Here is a 14,535-nt window from a genome sequence, read left to right as displayed (position 1 = left end):
CGATCAATAAACATCAGCTCTTCTCACTTCACTGCTTTCCAAGCTCCACTAGCACAGACCTATATGGTCAGCACTGATCCATGTCTTAAAATACTCTCTATTTTTTCTGCGTGTGTTAATCTTTGTCCTCCCAGCTCATTCCCCTCCCCTGCAAGTTGGCCTTAGTCCTTTGAGGGAAAAGATCATGTCACATATAAACACCTTTCTGAGTGTGCTACCCATAGCAAATATTCAAAAAAAAAAAATTTGATTGATTGATTGATTCTGTCTTGTGGACACCACGTCCTGACTGGTAAGTGATGTGTTAGCAGTGGTGCACTGACGCCAGCTCACATTGGCTTGTGAGAACCAAGTTAAATTTTCAGGAAATTTGTGAGCCAGTTGTCAAACTGAGAGTAGCTTAAATTTTGCTACGGTAGGAGTGTTTACACCACAGAAATTGGCAAACACCACCCATCAGGACTTCACTCCCTCCCCACCCATAAACACACACACAGAACCAGTTGTGGGCTAGGTTTCTTACAGTCTAATTTCTGGTGCATCATCATTTGCACAAAGCTTCCAGATGATATGTAGCTTGATTTCACCAGAGCAGAAGCCTGTAGAGTATCTTAAGGCTCCCTACACTGATAACAGGATTTCCAGCCTTAGAACTGGAAATGCAAAGATCTCACTTACTTTAACCATTTCAAATGTAGAAGCTGCTTCTTTCACATCCTGACGATGCCCATCTGGCCTACAAGGAACACTCTGAAGGGAAGGGAACTCATTTATTGTCTTCCAGGCAGTTTTTCCAAAGGAGAGCTCCAAGATTATTTGAAGATTCTTCTTCATAGTGATCTGTTCCAACCTTTCCTATTAGTACCACCAGTTGTTCTTAGATCTGCCTGGTTTTGTAGCAAAGCAGAATGTCTACACTCTGTGTAGTGACAACGTTGAGCACAGCTTCATGTCACTCTCAGAGCTCCTCTCTGTCAGGCTGCATGGCCTTCGTTTTCCAACTGTTAAGACCCCCTCACCATTGTGGTTATCCAGGAACTGAATGAAATAGTCTAGATTTGATCAGGTTAGTACAATAAAGTGAGACTACTAGTTCCTATAATATTTTCCACAAGCATATTACACATTTAGTTTGTGTTGTACTTTAAAAAAAATTAATTCTTTTCCTTGACATTATTTTCAGGCTGGGCCATGTTAGTGCTATACCTAGACAATTCATTTTATGAACTCAATACTTTACATTTATGGTAGTTGTATGTCATATTCTCACTATTCATGTATTATTTTTTGAGTATTAATTTTGATATCCATCATATTAATTTAATTAATTTTTCAGTTTTATGACCTCTCCTACGGGCCTTCCTATAACAGATTTTTCAAGACTGAACACAAATATTCAACCAGTTGTGACTTTTATGTAATTACTATTGTCCAACACAACTTTCTAAAATCTGGCTACAGGGAGGCCATGAGAAGTTTTGTCCAATAGTTGGCTGAATTCAGCCATGTTTATGTAATTCCCTAGATCTGTCAGTCCAGTCAATCAAAAATGGAGTGAACTGATGTGGTATGGCTTGTTTTTAATGAACTTAGCCAGTGTCCTGTAATCATCTACTTGTTTCCTAATTTGCTTATAAATGTTGTATTTAATAATCGATTCCAGAATTTTGTCCTGAGAAAAGACTTACCAATCAGCAGTTTCTGAGAGCCACCTTTTCCTGTTTGCTGAGATCAGGGTGACATTTTCTTAATACTTCTTTCGATGCCGCTCCTGTTCACTCGATGTCGCATGGACTCCCAGTCGTGGGAATCTCGCAAGTCCTCGTCACAGCCTATGATGTCTTTTGCTTTTTTTTTTTTTTTTTTTGTGAGGAGATCAGCCCTGTGCTAACATCCGCCAATCCTCCTCTCTTTTTTTGCTGAGGAAGACGGCCCTGGGCCAACATCTGTGCCCATCTTCCTCCACTTTATATGGGACGCCGCCACAGCATGGCTTGCCAAGCAGTGCGTCGGTGCGCGCCCGGGATCCGAACCAGCGAACCCCGGGCCGCCGCAGCGGAGCGCGCGCACTTAACCGCTTGCGCCACCGGGCCGGCCCCCTATGATGTCTTTTGTCTGCCCCTCCAGTCACGGCCGTCCGACAGAAAGGTGACGCAAATCACAAAGGCAAGCCACTCGCATAATGTACAAATTCCTGGTAGCCACATTGCAAAGGTAAAAAGAAACAGGTGAAACTAACTTTAACCCTACATCTTGAAATTATTATTCCAACATATAATCTATATAAAAATTATTAAGAAGGTATTTTACATTTTTATACTAAGTCTTCCAAATCTAGTGTGTGTTTTACACTAACAGCAGATCCTGATATGCACAGGCCACATTGCAAGTGCACGAAAGCCACTTGTAGCGAGCAGGTATCATACCGAATCGTGCAGTTATAGACTTACACTCGTTTCAAGTGCCTGGACATTATTGTTACCACTATCGTTATGTATTCTTTCGTCTTGCACTTCACGCCCACTTTCATGGTCTTTATTGTCTCCTCCTTTTCAGCATGAAAGTCTCACTCACCGTCCAGAAGGTGGGAGCAGAACAGGGGCCGATGGCCTTGCTTTCTCTCTGTCTATTAATATTAACGAGGGCACCTTTTACAGTGAAAAACCATAAAGAAAGCTCGTTAAGGGCAGCGACAGCCCCGGCACACAGCTCTCCCTAGAACCACAAAACGGGCCTGTTACAGAGGCCCGGGAGCTAATTCTCTCCAGATGTTTGCAAAGCGAGCAAGACAGAAGGTGGGAGCAGAAATTACTGAGCACTCCATGAGGAGCTGAGGGAGCAGGGCCCCAGGCTTGGATCGGCAATAAGTGAACACAGAGACCTTGTTTGTTCAGAGGAACTTCAAAGCCACTATAAAATCCCAGGAAAGGTAAGAGGCAAAAACACTACAGAATCCAGCATTCCTGCAAAGTCAGGCTGGAGACGAACTTGAGGTGCTTCCCCCGGTGCTTAAGAAGACGACAGAGGGGCAGGTCTGGCGAGCAGATGTCTGGCTTTTGTTTATGCCTGTTCTTATACGCAGTACGTGCATGCCGCATAGATGTGTTTCTCTAGCCAGGCCAAAGAGGACACACCAATTACAGTCGTGCATCACTTGATGCCAGGGCACCTTCTGGGAAATGCATCATTAGGCGACCTCGTCGTTGTGCGACATCACAGAGTGCGCTTACGGCCACCTACATGGTACAGCCCGCCACACACCTGGGCTGTACGGTACTAATCTGACGGGACCACCATCGTATATGCAGTCCATCATTGACCGAAATGTGGTTATACGGCACCTGACGGTAAACACTTAGATAAAAAAAAAAAGAAAGAGAAAATGCCTTTTCTGTACTATTACTCTACACCAAAACCATAAAATTGCTAATGAGACATAGCAGGTCCAAATAAAGTTGGTTATATTTATCTTCATTTTTTTCCTTCCTTCTCTCTCTTTAAAAGTGAGACAAACAGCATGGAGTTATGGCTAAAATCATAATTAAAGAGGAGGAAGAAAGACTAATTAATCAGCTGAAAGTCTGATAAGTTATCTCTCTGGTCGCCAGATACCTGGTGGGATACAGGCTTCCAGGATCCAACCCTGTAGCTATGTTTTTTCCATCGCTAATTACTGTGACCTGCCAGGTATGTGCTGTTTGCCTCTTCTATCTTTCTCTGGGGTTCAAAGGAAGAATGAAACAATGGCAGCCGAAAAGGAAGACAAGAAAATTGATCAAAAGTGACCACATTACCCAAGCGAAATAGCTGCCACAGAGGAGGGCAGAGAATGACCCACAACATAGTTACTACTTGAGAGAAGCAGACAGTCCTGGTGTCATGAGAAACTGAGGCAAAACCTCATCTCCTCCTCAGAGAATCAGAACATATGGGTCCATATCTTTTTCTTTGGAGCAGACTTATGTAGCATTATGCTCAGAAATAACGGTTAGTTAAATGCATGGTCTCTTGGGACTGAGGCTGTGTTCCCGGCTGAACGGCTTACAGGGTGACTAAACTTCAGGTTGTTTAACTGCTCTTGGATTTCTGTTTTCTCCTCTACAAACAGCAGGAGAACAGGACCTTTCCAGGCCTGTTGTGAGGATTACTGAGGTGTGCCGGCAAAATGCTTACCTTGTCCAGCCGGGCCCCTGGCCCAAGGTCAGAGATAACCGAGGATGCTCAAGGTGAGACCCCCTTCTCATTCGCCCGGCTCTGTCCAGCTCTCTTCCTGCAGGTGTTAGCAGCGCTTGGAAGACGGCAGACTTGCAGGCAGGTCCTTTTTCTTCTTAACCTCCACAGGGCAGGGTCATCCAAGTGGTTCCCTTGCTGGTTCTCTTCATACAGAAAAGGGACAGTCTCAGCAGAGTCAAGGACACAGTGACTTTCTAGACTCTAAGCCTTTGCTGGAAGAGGGGGTCTCAAAAATGGTTTTCTGAGTTGGATCATTGGCCAAGGAGCCACGTGTCGCCCTGTACCCAAGCCTCCCTCAGTTCCCCTTCTGAGCACTTTTGTGCATATGATCAATCACTGTAATAAAGCATTTCAGAAAGTCATGATTTGACAAGAAAAAGATAAATGTAAACACTGCACAAACACTGTGAGGAGAAACATCTGGACGTCCACTGCCTGTTTCCTGCTGAGAGAGTTTGGGAACTTGGGGATTTTAGCAGTTGGACAGGCTAATTTTGGAAATGACTTCACGTTTGTACAAAAAAGAAAAGCACACATTTATTACGCTTCACTCACCAGATGAGGGAAGTTGGCGGTCGACGTCCCGGCCTCTCAAGAACAGAAGGGACGGAGCTGGGGCCGCGCACAGGGTTTTCCTCCCTTCCCGCTCTCTCACCCCCGGGGCCCCCTGTCCCTCGGCAGGACTTCAGTTTCCTTGATTTCTTCTTTCCTTCTTACACTCAGTCTCCTCTTGGGTTCCAGAAATCTCAACTGTGAATTTGGGCTTTGCCGCTGACCAGCTAGTTGCTCTTAGAGAGATCTCTCAATCTGCCAAAGCCTCAGTTTCCTCTTTTGAAAATAAAATTAATAATCATAGCGATAGTAATAACAAGTATTCACCCTCGAATTTCACAGGATGGATGGAGTCTCCTCTCCTCCTTCCTCTTCCCACAGCAGTTCACGTTCTTTCCTGCTTCCACACCTTTCAGTACAAGGTTTCCCTTTGTCTCTCCCTGGGCAACTGTGACTCATCCTTTCAGACGCAGCCCACACATCACTCATGCTGGAGAGTCTTTGTGTCTCTCTCACAGGTATTCACATAACATTTCAAGGCACGTAGTAGCATGGGACAGACCTTTAAGTAAGAAAAAGCAAGTTATAAAATAATACAATCCAATTTGTTAAAACATTATATGTATACATATTTAAGTTTATTTAGCAGGATGATAAATGAGATTCTTCTTGTCTTGGACTCCAGCCCACAGCTGCAGAGTTAAAAGAACCCTCACATTCTAGAGAGCAGATGCCAGGCACATACCTGCAGATGCCATAGAAAGGTAGACCAGAGAGTCTTGCAACACCCACCACCCAATCGGCCTGCGTGAGAAAAGACAAGAGTCTCAAACTCCGTTTGCTTAAATAGGAACTTCATACTAATGAGTTGTTATCTGAATAGGGACTCTTGTATCATCCTTTCCCCATGAGTTCCCCACTTCTCAGGCCAAATGACAGTGGCTCTAAGAGAACACTTCCGAGAAACTGGGGCTTCCTGCAAGGAGGTGACCCTGGCTGCTCACTCCTCTCTGGACGCCGGCTGAGTTATGGACCCTCCCAGGCCCGTGGAGGTGCTGCCTCCCCAGCAGGGTAAAGTGAGAAAGTTCTTGGGAGCTTGACACACGCTCCCTTCCCTAGAGGCAGGGGGCACACGTGAACCCAGGGGTTGTGCCTACTTCTTGTCTGAGCACCCCGAAGGTGGGAGGCGGGAGGAGCAGTTGGCAACAGCAGGGCACAGAGAAAAAGCAGCAGAGGAGCAGTCTGACTCCACCGTTCGGCATGGAAGTGGTGCCTGAGTTCTCCACAGGCCAAGAGGATATTTTGGAAGGCAAGTGGATTTAAAGCTCCGTGAAGGTCACCCCGGTGAGGATGGAAGTAGGGTAACTGCAGAAGCTAGGAGTGGAGGATGGCAAGACATCAGATGGAGTGGGTGTCACTCATGCTGATGTCAGAGGGTTGTGCAGTGTGTGGTCCTCCGGGTGCCTCCAGGTAACCCACACATCCAACCCACGAGAGACCCAGGTATGGAAGCCTCCGATGGGAGACAGGCTGTGTTAGCTGAGGGAGACCTAAAACAGCAGCTGCAGCAGCTAAGAAAGGATGTTTCTCTCTCTTCCTCTTCCTCCCTTCCACCCCGACTTTGGAGCCGGATCCAGACACGCAGCTCCCACTCCCCACTAACGGCTCCTGACCATGATTCAGGCCTGTGTTGAGGGTTACAAATTGGGTGATGTTGGGGGGAGCAGAAGATTTAAATTGGTAGTGAGATTGAAGCTTTGATTTAGACTCAATGGAAATTGGCACCCTAACTGAAAGTGACGTTCTCCTTGTGGATCCATTTTGCTCTCAAGATCCCGTTCATGATGATGGAGGGAAACCTCAGACTTGCCAATGAGAGATGAGGCAGCCTTTCCCCACTTACCCAGAGAGGGGTCCATATGGCGTTGTTCTGGGTTCTTGTCGTAACTTAAAGGGAAGCTTTCACAATGTCCAGAGCCCTTGATTTCCTACAGATGAAGGAGGAGGATGTCCTCAAGTTCCTTGCAGGAGCCCACTTGGGTGGCACCAACCTTGGCTTCCAAATGAAACAGCACATCTACGAAAGGAAAAGTGATGGCATCCACATCATCAATCTGAAGAGGACCTGGGAGAACCTTCTCCTGGGGGCTTGTGCCCTCGTCACCACTGAAAACTCAGCTGATGTCAGTGTCCTATCCTCCAAGAACACTGGGCAGAGGGCTGTGCTGAAGTTTGCTGCTGCCACTGGGGCCACTCCTATTGCCGGCGGCTTCACTCCTAGAACCTTCACTGAGCAGATCCAGGCAACCTTCCAGGAGCCACACCGTCTGGTGGTTACTGATCCCGGGGCTGCCCAGCAGCCTCTCACGTGGGCGTCCTGTGTTAACCTGCCCACCTTCGCTCTGTGTAACTCTCCTCAGTGCCACGTGGACATTGTCACCCTGTGCAACAACCGGGGAGCTCGCTCAGTGGGTCTGCTGTGGCGGACGCTGGCCCGGGAGGTTCTGCGCATGCGTGGTCCATACCTCGTGAGCACCAAGGGAGGTCACACCTGATCTCCACTTCTACAGAGATCCTGAAGAGAGGGAAAAGGAGGAGCAGGCCCCTGCTGGAAAGGCCACGACCAAGGAGGAATTTCAGGGTGGATGGACCGCTCCAGCTCCCAAATTGACTGTCCTCAACCCAAGGTCACAGACCAGTCTAAGGCTCAGGTGCCCTCTGCGCCTGCGCAGCAGCTCCTACTGCAGACTGCAGCCCTCAGCCTCTGCTGAAGACTGGTGTGCAGCTCCCACTGCTGAGGCCACTGAGTGGGCAGGAACAATACTCAGTGGTCTTAAGCTGTTCTTCCATAGACTTCTAAGCAGAACATGGAAATAAGATTGATGGAAAATAAATAGTTTCTAAAAGAAAGAAAGAAAAGAAAGGTAATTCTGTCTCTAGGTTTAAAACTTCCAGGTAAACATCCAGTGGATTCCAAGAGGGCCATCAGGTCTGCATCTTCCTGCTCAAGTCATTTCCCCTTTTCTTCCTTATTTTTGTGACGGTGTCTGAGCTTAGGCAGAAGCTTACATATCCTCTTCGCAGTGGGAGGAGAAGTCTCTAATCCATGTACCATGTCCTCACTTTCCAGATGAGAAAGCAGAGGGTGAGTAGCCTGTTAGGGCACAGAGCTAGTGGCAGCAGAACCACCTCTGAGTGTGAGCAGAGGCTGATATACATAAACTCAGACCACCGTGAATGCATTAGGAGACTGACTGTCATCTTAGAAGAACGAGGAGCACGCTGGCTGGGTTGGGGGGCCGAGGTGCCGGTTCTCAACACGCTTGTCAGGACACTCTCAGACGCGTATAAGCCACACCAACCTAATACAATTGAGTGGCTCCTATTATTTCTGAAAAATGAACATGGTCCAGCAAAGGACATTGGATTTCACAAGTTTCAAATTATGATCGGCACTATTTGTTCCATTCACTTCTTCCTCCTCGTTCATTTACTACATATCAGTTTGGTGTGTTTACAAATGAGGCAATGTTCTAGGCACCAGGGATAAAGAACTTAAATGAGACAGACATCTCTGTGCTTAGGGAAGTTTTCTTCTGAAAATGAAGGGAAAGAATAAAAACTAATTACTAACAAAAACTAATAATTCATGCCTTATTATAATTTTTGATAAGTGCTACGATGGAGAAATTTAGGGTCCCATGAGATCATAAAATGAGGGCATTATCTATATGGTGGGACAGAGGGTCTTTTCTTGAGGGAACGGCATTTGAGCTAAGCTATAAAAGCTGAACAGAGGCTAGCCAAGGGGAAGGGGAGAGTTATAAGAATGTTCCAGATGCACATGCGCTATTCCTATTGAGATGGAGCCTGGCTCGGCCACAGACACGAAAAAGAGCTGGGATGGCTGGACATTGGTGAGGTCAGTTGTACGATGTTCCAATTAAGTAGGTACTGGATTCAGTCCGGGGTCCAGCAGGCGGTGTATGGGGGAGACCCACGACCTTACTGGGAGCTCACCGGGAGAATCCCGGAATTGGAAGAGGCAGCTGAAACGTAGCTTGTCATTTTGGTGTGCTTTCAATATGCGGTAACAGAAAATCCAAATAACAGTGCTTAAAACTGAAGTTAGCAAACGTTCTCTATAGAGAGCCAGAAAGTAAATATTTTAGGCTTTGCAGGCCAGGCTGTCTCTGTTGCAATTAGTCACCTCTGCAGGTGCAGCACGAAAGTAGCCACAGACAATACGTGAACAAGCGAGCATGGCTGTGCTTTACTTCTCAGCCCACGGGTTAAGGTTTGTTGATCCCTGGCATAAAACAGGATATTTAAGGTTCCCTTAGCCAGAAGTCTGGCGGTGGTGGTTTCAGAGTTGGCTCAGCGACGTCGTGAGGTGAGGCAGCTGCAGAATCAGCAGTGTTTAATTCTTGTGGTCATGTGAGCAAATAGAACAAAGACACTGGGTTATTATTTTTTTAATACAAGTTTATGAAGTTAACAGTCGATGAGCCATGTATCAGTGAAGAAATTCACTGAGAAGTTTCTTGAGGGGGAGAAGTCAGGGGTTTGTAAGTGCTGAACGAGAAGCAGTGGTTCACAGGGGTGAGGCTAACTAAGGATTGAAGACTAGTCTCTGGAGAGAGCAGGGTAAGTTCACCGGCCTGTCCAGAACTGGTCAAAACCAGTCTCAACGTTCACTGGTCAGCAAAGGGTCTTCGTGCGCTCTAGAGGTATCTGATTCTGGGGGTCCCTCAAAGTCCATGGTCCTCATCGAGTGCCACGGCTTGGAGCCAGCTGTGACGAGACATAGCAGTGAACTCCGACCCCTCCTAGGCAAGTGCTGGTGTGAGGGGAAATTTCACCCCGTACAATTCCGAGATGGCACTGAAATTCCACGCATCATGTGTTTAAGGGACAGTGTCCCATCGGGAGGGAGGGCACAGCCAGAGGGGCATCTGCCCCCAGCATTCCCTCTCACGTCAGGAAGACATTTCACAGAAGCCTACTGCCCACTGCTGCCATCTCACCCTTATGTCCCATGGGCTAGGACCAGGTCACACGTCCACCTCCACACCTCTCACTGGAAGGAGGATGGGGACAACCACGGCCCCCCCCACCGCGCCCACCTGCCTGACACCCGAGCAACACTGGGGGTCTGTAGCAAGGAGGAAGGTCTTGATGGTCATCGGGAAGGCCATCAACTGTGTCCCTCAACATACTGGCCTTCTTCCTTATTAACAGAAAATGCAGAGACAACAGGAGACAGGCACTGCTGAAGAGCTGGAGACAGAGCAATGGAAAAGAGTTCTGCGAGAACTCGGTGGCTCTTTAGAGCGCAGCCCCTGACAGGATCTTCGGTAGCGCTGGCCGCTAGCGAGAATAATCGTGTCTGGTCTGCTGGAGATCTGGATTTTGTTTTTCATTAGAATGCTCTAAGGGGAACACCCTCCGTGCAACCCCTCTTCCTAGGGACACACAGAACCCATCTAAGGACAAAGCTTGAGGACAGGAAACTCCAGTTTATCTATAAAACAAACATACTTGTAGTTTAAATAATCAGCCGTAGGTTTTTGGATTTCTTCTCTTTATGTATACACCACTTTTATGAGAAACTGGCAAAGTATATATACACACACCAACGTTAGAGATTTAGTAAGAAAAGCCATTTCCAGGGTATGTTATAATTAAAGTCATACTAATTCAGCCCAATCCTTAAACACCTACCCCACCTCGGTCTGCTCTGTGGGCTAATGATATAATTATAACCCTGACGCATCGCAGGACACGGGAGAAAGAATGAGCTCTTCTTTTCAAGTTGTTACGTAAATTGCATGTTACTGTTGTCTAATTATTTCTCAGGGGAAGGCAATGAAGAATGATGAGAAAAGCAGGGGTTTTGCAGCTGGCGCTCCTGGGGTCAAATCCCAGCTCCGCCACTCAGTAACTGCCTCAGCGTCCTCATCTATGCGACAAGAGTTGCTGGTGTCCTCAGGCAGTTTTACTGCACAGAAAGATTACTCAGAGGTTTAGTTTTGTTTTTAAAATTATCTTCTTTTATTAAAGTTACAAATTGAAAAGTTGACTTCTTCCTTAGGCTTTTAAGTTCGGCTTCAAATCTTATTAATCCATTTATAAGTCTAGCAAATTTTACACTCACTTTTGAGGGGGGCTATGACTGATGTTTGGTTTCATTCACAAACTGTGTTACTCGAACATCTTCAAATGTTTTAAAGTGCATTTATACGTTTAATGTATTTGATTCCTTTCTTAAAGATTTCAATTGTCTGACAACAAATAAAACTTCCTTAGTATTCAGAAAAAACCTTATAAGTCTAATAAATTACATCTATAAATACGGGAAACTGTAGTTTCCTTACATACACTTATTGAGACCTCAAGTTAAAATCACAAGTTTAATCCGGTATTCCATTACATAATTTCAGTTGGAGTTACAAGACTGTCACTCTGTCACATGGTCAAATTCATGTAACATTAGAAACATGTGACACTTGCATAGATTCCTCAGGCTGAAATATTAATACTGAACGTTGTATATTTGCCTATACAAATCCCATTGAAAGTCACCGAGGCTATTTCAACTGAGAGACGTGGTGCTTCAGCCACCTGGAGTGACAACTCTCACACCTCCCCTAGAAAACTGGGGCGTCTTCCCAAGTAACCGGTGGGTTGGCTTCCTGAGTTTACTTCCAAGGTTACTAAAGACTGGAGATTTCAGCCCGGATGCTGACTGGGTTCTTGTTGTTCACTCTGCTTGGAGGTGTGAATGATATTTATAGTCACAGATCAATTTCCAGAGGTCGCTGTTTGTGTCGCCTGTCGCTGGAGTCCGTGTATACACATTTCTGTGTGTACACTCCGGGACGCTGTAACTCCTGCCCCTGTCAGTCTCTTGGTTGGGTTTTGTCTTTCCTTGGCAAAACCTTAAGATCTGTAAGCGCTTCCCTGCTTCTTCCACTTTCCTAGAGTCACATAACACTTGTTATTAATATTGAATATATGCGTTGTATGTTGGACATTGAGGTGAAAACTGATTGCATTTCATATCTCTCATGGCTTCATTTGTGGTCACAGTATGTGAGGTCAGTCTATCAGCAGTCTATAAATTTGGAATCACAGTACCCACCCTGCGGTTGTTGTGAAGCAGCACTACAGAATGCAGAGTGCCTACCCCAGCAATGGTACGTCGTAGGCACCCAGTCAGCCACGGCCACTATTACTATTTTTACAACCCACTCATCCTAACGCATTTTCTTAATAACTTGCCCTGCTCGTTTCCTCACTTCCCTCATTGGCCAGCGTAAATTTCATGGCTAATTACAATATCATCACACCCTTGCATAAACCCTCAATTGTCTCGCCCTTTTCTTTCCTCATCATGCTACTGTGTAAACCCATCTCTCCACCTGCTCCGTGCCTGCTCCCACACAGCTGAACATGGCCCGAGAAAACCACACCACCGTGTTCATTGGGCTCCTCTAAATTCTTGTTCACTCACTTCAATGCTGCCTGGCAATCATAGTGTATTTTCCTAATCCACTCTCCCACTCTCCTCAACAACTATTTTATTCCTCAAATTGCCACCTTACTCTGAGCCCTTCTTGCTTCTAATGTCACAAAGAAAATATCACCTCTCAGATGATAGCGTTTACATACTCCATCTCCAAATGCAACCACCTGCCTCTGTCCACACCCATTTCTCTTGGATGAGCCCCTAGAAAGGCCAACCCCTCTATTGTGCATTAGATCTCATCTTGCGTCTGTTTGAGGGCACTGCTCTAGCAATCTCTCCTCTCTCTCCAGAATTATCAAATTTTTCCTCTCTAGTAGATCTTTCCCATTTGCCTACAAAATTGCTGTTAATTCTCCCATCTCTTTTCCCGCTTTCTCTTGACTCCATTTCTTGCCCAGTACAGCTCCATTCTTTACTTCTTTACAACAAAACTCCTTAAGTGAGTTGTCTCCACTTCTTTTCTCCCATTATCTCTTGAGCACAGTCCAATCAAGCTTTTGGCACACCGCTCCAGGGAAACTGCTCTTATCAGGGTTACAAACGACATCCATTTTCTAAATCCCCTGGTCGGTTCTCAGGCCTCGTCTTGCTTGATCTATCTGCAGAATTTCACACTCTTTCTTCAACATATTTTCCTGTTTTGTTTCGTCTTTTCTGCTACCCTATTGGCAATTCCTTCTCAGTCTACTGTGCTTTTTCTTCTCTTCTCCCTGATCTAGCGTTCAGATGAGAAGCTCAATCCTTAGATCATGGCATCTTTCTCTCTACACTTTCCCCTTGGTGCCATCACAGAGTCTCACGTTTTCAAATGCCATCTATACACCGGTGGCTCCCAAATTTATGTCTCCCTCATGGACCTGTCTACCCAACAGCTCCACTTGGAGGTCTAATGGGCACCCCAAACTTAGCACTGTCCAAAATTGAGGTTCTGTGCTTTCCCCAACAAGGTTACCACAGTCTTCTCCATCCCAGGAAATAGCAGCTCTATCCTTCCGGTTACTTAGGGCAAACACCATGGAGTCATCCTTAACTCCCTTCTTTTTCTTCCAACCTATATCTGATCCATCAGCAAATACTCTCAGCTTCATATAAAAAATATATCCAGAATCCAACCCTTTCTCACCACCTCCACTGCTGCTAGGGTGGTTCAAGCAGCTCTCCTCTCACCTGGGTTTTGAGCAATAGCCTCCCTACTGTTCTTCCTGCTCTTCTCTTGCCCCCTCCCCAGTTTACTCCCAACAACCAAATAGGATGTTTAAAAAAATTCAAGTCAGATCACATTACTCCTCTTCTAATGATGCACATCTCACTTAGAGAAAAAGCCAAAGTCCTTACCATGGTACACAAAGCCCTATATGGTCTGGAAGTCCATCATGTTTCGGATTGCATCTTCTCCTGCCGTTCTCCTCATCTTTGGACTCTAAAACTCCCGGCATATTCCTCCTTTGAGGCCTCAGCACTATTACCCTTACCAGAGGTGCTCCTTCCCAGATGTCCACACATCTTACTCCCCTGCTTCCTTTAGGTCTGCAGTCAACTGTCACCATATCAGATGGAATGCGCTAGGTTACGCCACAGTAACAAGCAACCTCAAAACCTCAGTAGCTTAAAACAAGTCACAGTCCATGTCCATTTGGGGGTGGCTGGGCTCTGCTCCATGTGGTCCTCACTCCAGGTTCCAAGCCGACACAACGGCCACTATTGGAACATTGCTGTGGCAGAGGGAAAGAACGAGCAGGAAGAATCATACAGCAGTTCTGAAAGCGTACATGCCAAAACAGCACATCACTGCCACTCACATTTCATCAGCCAAAGCAAGTCACTGGGCTTCTCCAGTTCCAATGTAGCGAGGAAACGCAATCCTCTCATGTGCCCGGAAGAAGAACCGGAAACGCAGAGGGACAGCATTGTCACAGTAACAGTTATCTCAGCCGTCATCTGAGACCTTCCCCACCCATGGAGTAAAAAAGAACAAGCCCTCCCGACCACTTCCCAATTCCTATTCCACTTACCTGCTTAATTTATCTCGTCAGTACCTTTCCCTATCTACACATACTCTCTATGTGACTTGTTTCTCTTCTTTGTTTTGTATCATTCCCCATTAGAATGTAAACTCCGAGGGAAAAGAGATTTTTGCCTGTTTGATTCAAAGCTGTATTCCCAGCGCCTAGAATAGTAACTGCTACATAGAGGCTTTAGATAAAAATGTGTTGAATAAA

At 46.1% G+C, this 14,535-nt stretch overlaps 1 long non-coding RNA gene across 1 annotated transcript; it reads right to left on the bottom strand.

The window, feature by feature from the left end:
- Nucleotides 1–4,180: 4,180 nt before the first annotated feature.
- LOC131402043 (uncharacterized) lies at nucleotides 4,181–14,108 on the bottom strand. Its single transcript, XR_009218212.1, has 3 exons — nucleotides 13,652–14,108; nucleotides 4,789–5,347; nucleotides 4,181–4,376 (listed from the first exon to the last, which is right to left on the bottom strand). It is a non-coding gene; the product is annotated as an uncharacterized LOC131402043 (long non-coding RNA).
- Nucleotides 14,109–14,535: the final 427 nt, after the last annotated feature.

This window comes from Diceros bicornis, chromosome 4, assembly GCF_020826845.1.
Source record: "Diceros bicornis minor isolate mBicDic1 chromosome 4, mDicBic1.mat.cur, whole genome shotgun sequence".
Classification (NCBI taxonomy): Eukaryota; Metazoa; Chordata; class Mammalia; order Perissodactyla; family Rhinocerotidae; genus Diceros; species Diceros bicornis.
This window is presented reverse-complemented; position numbering and strand designations above follow the sequence as displayed.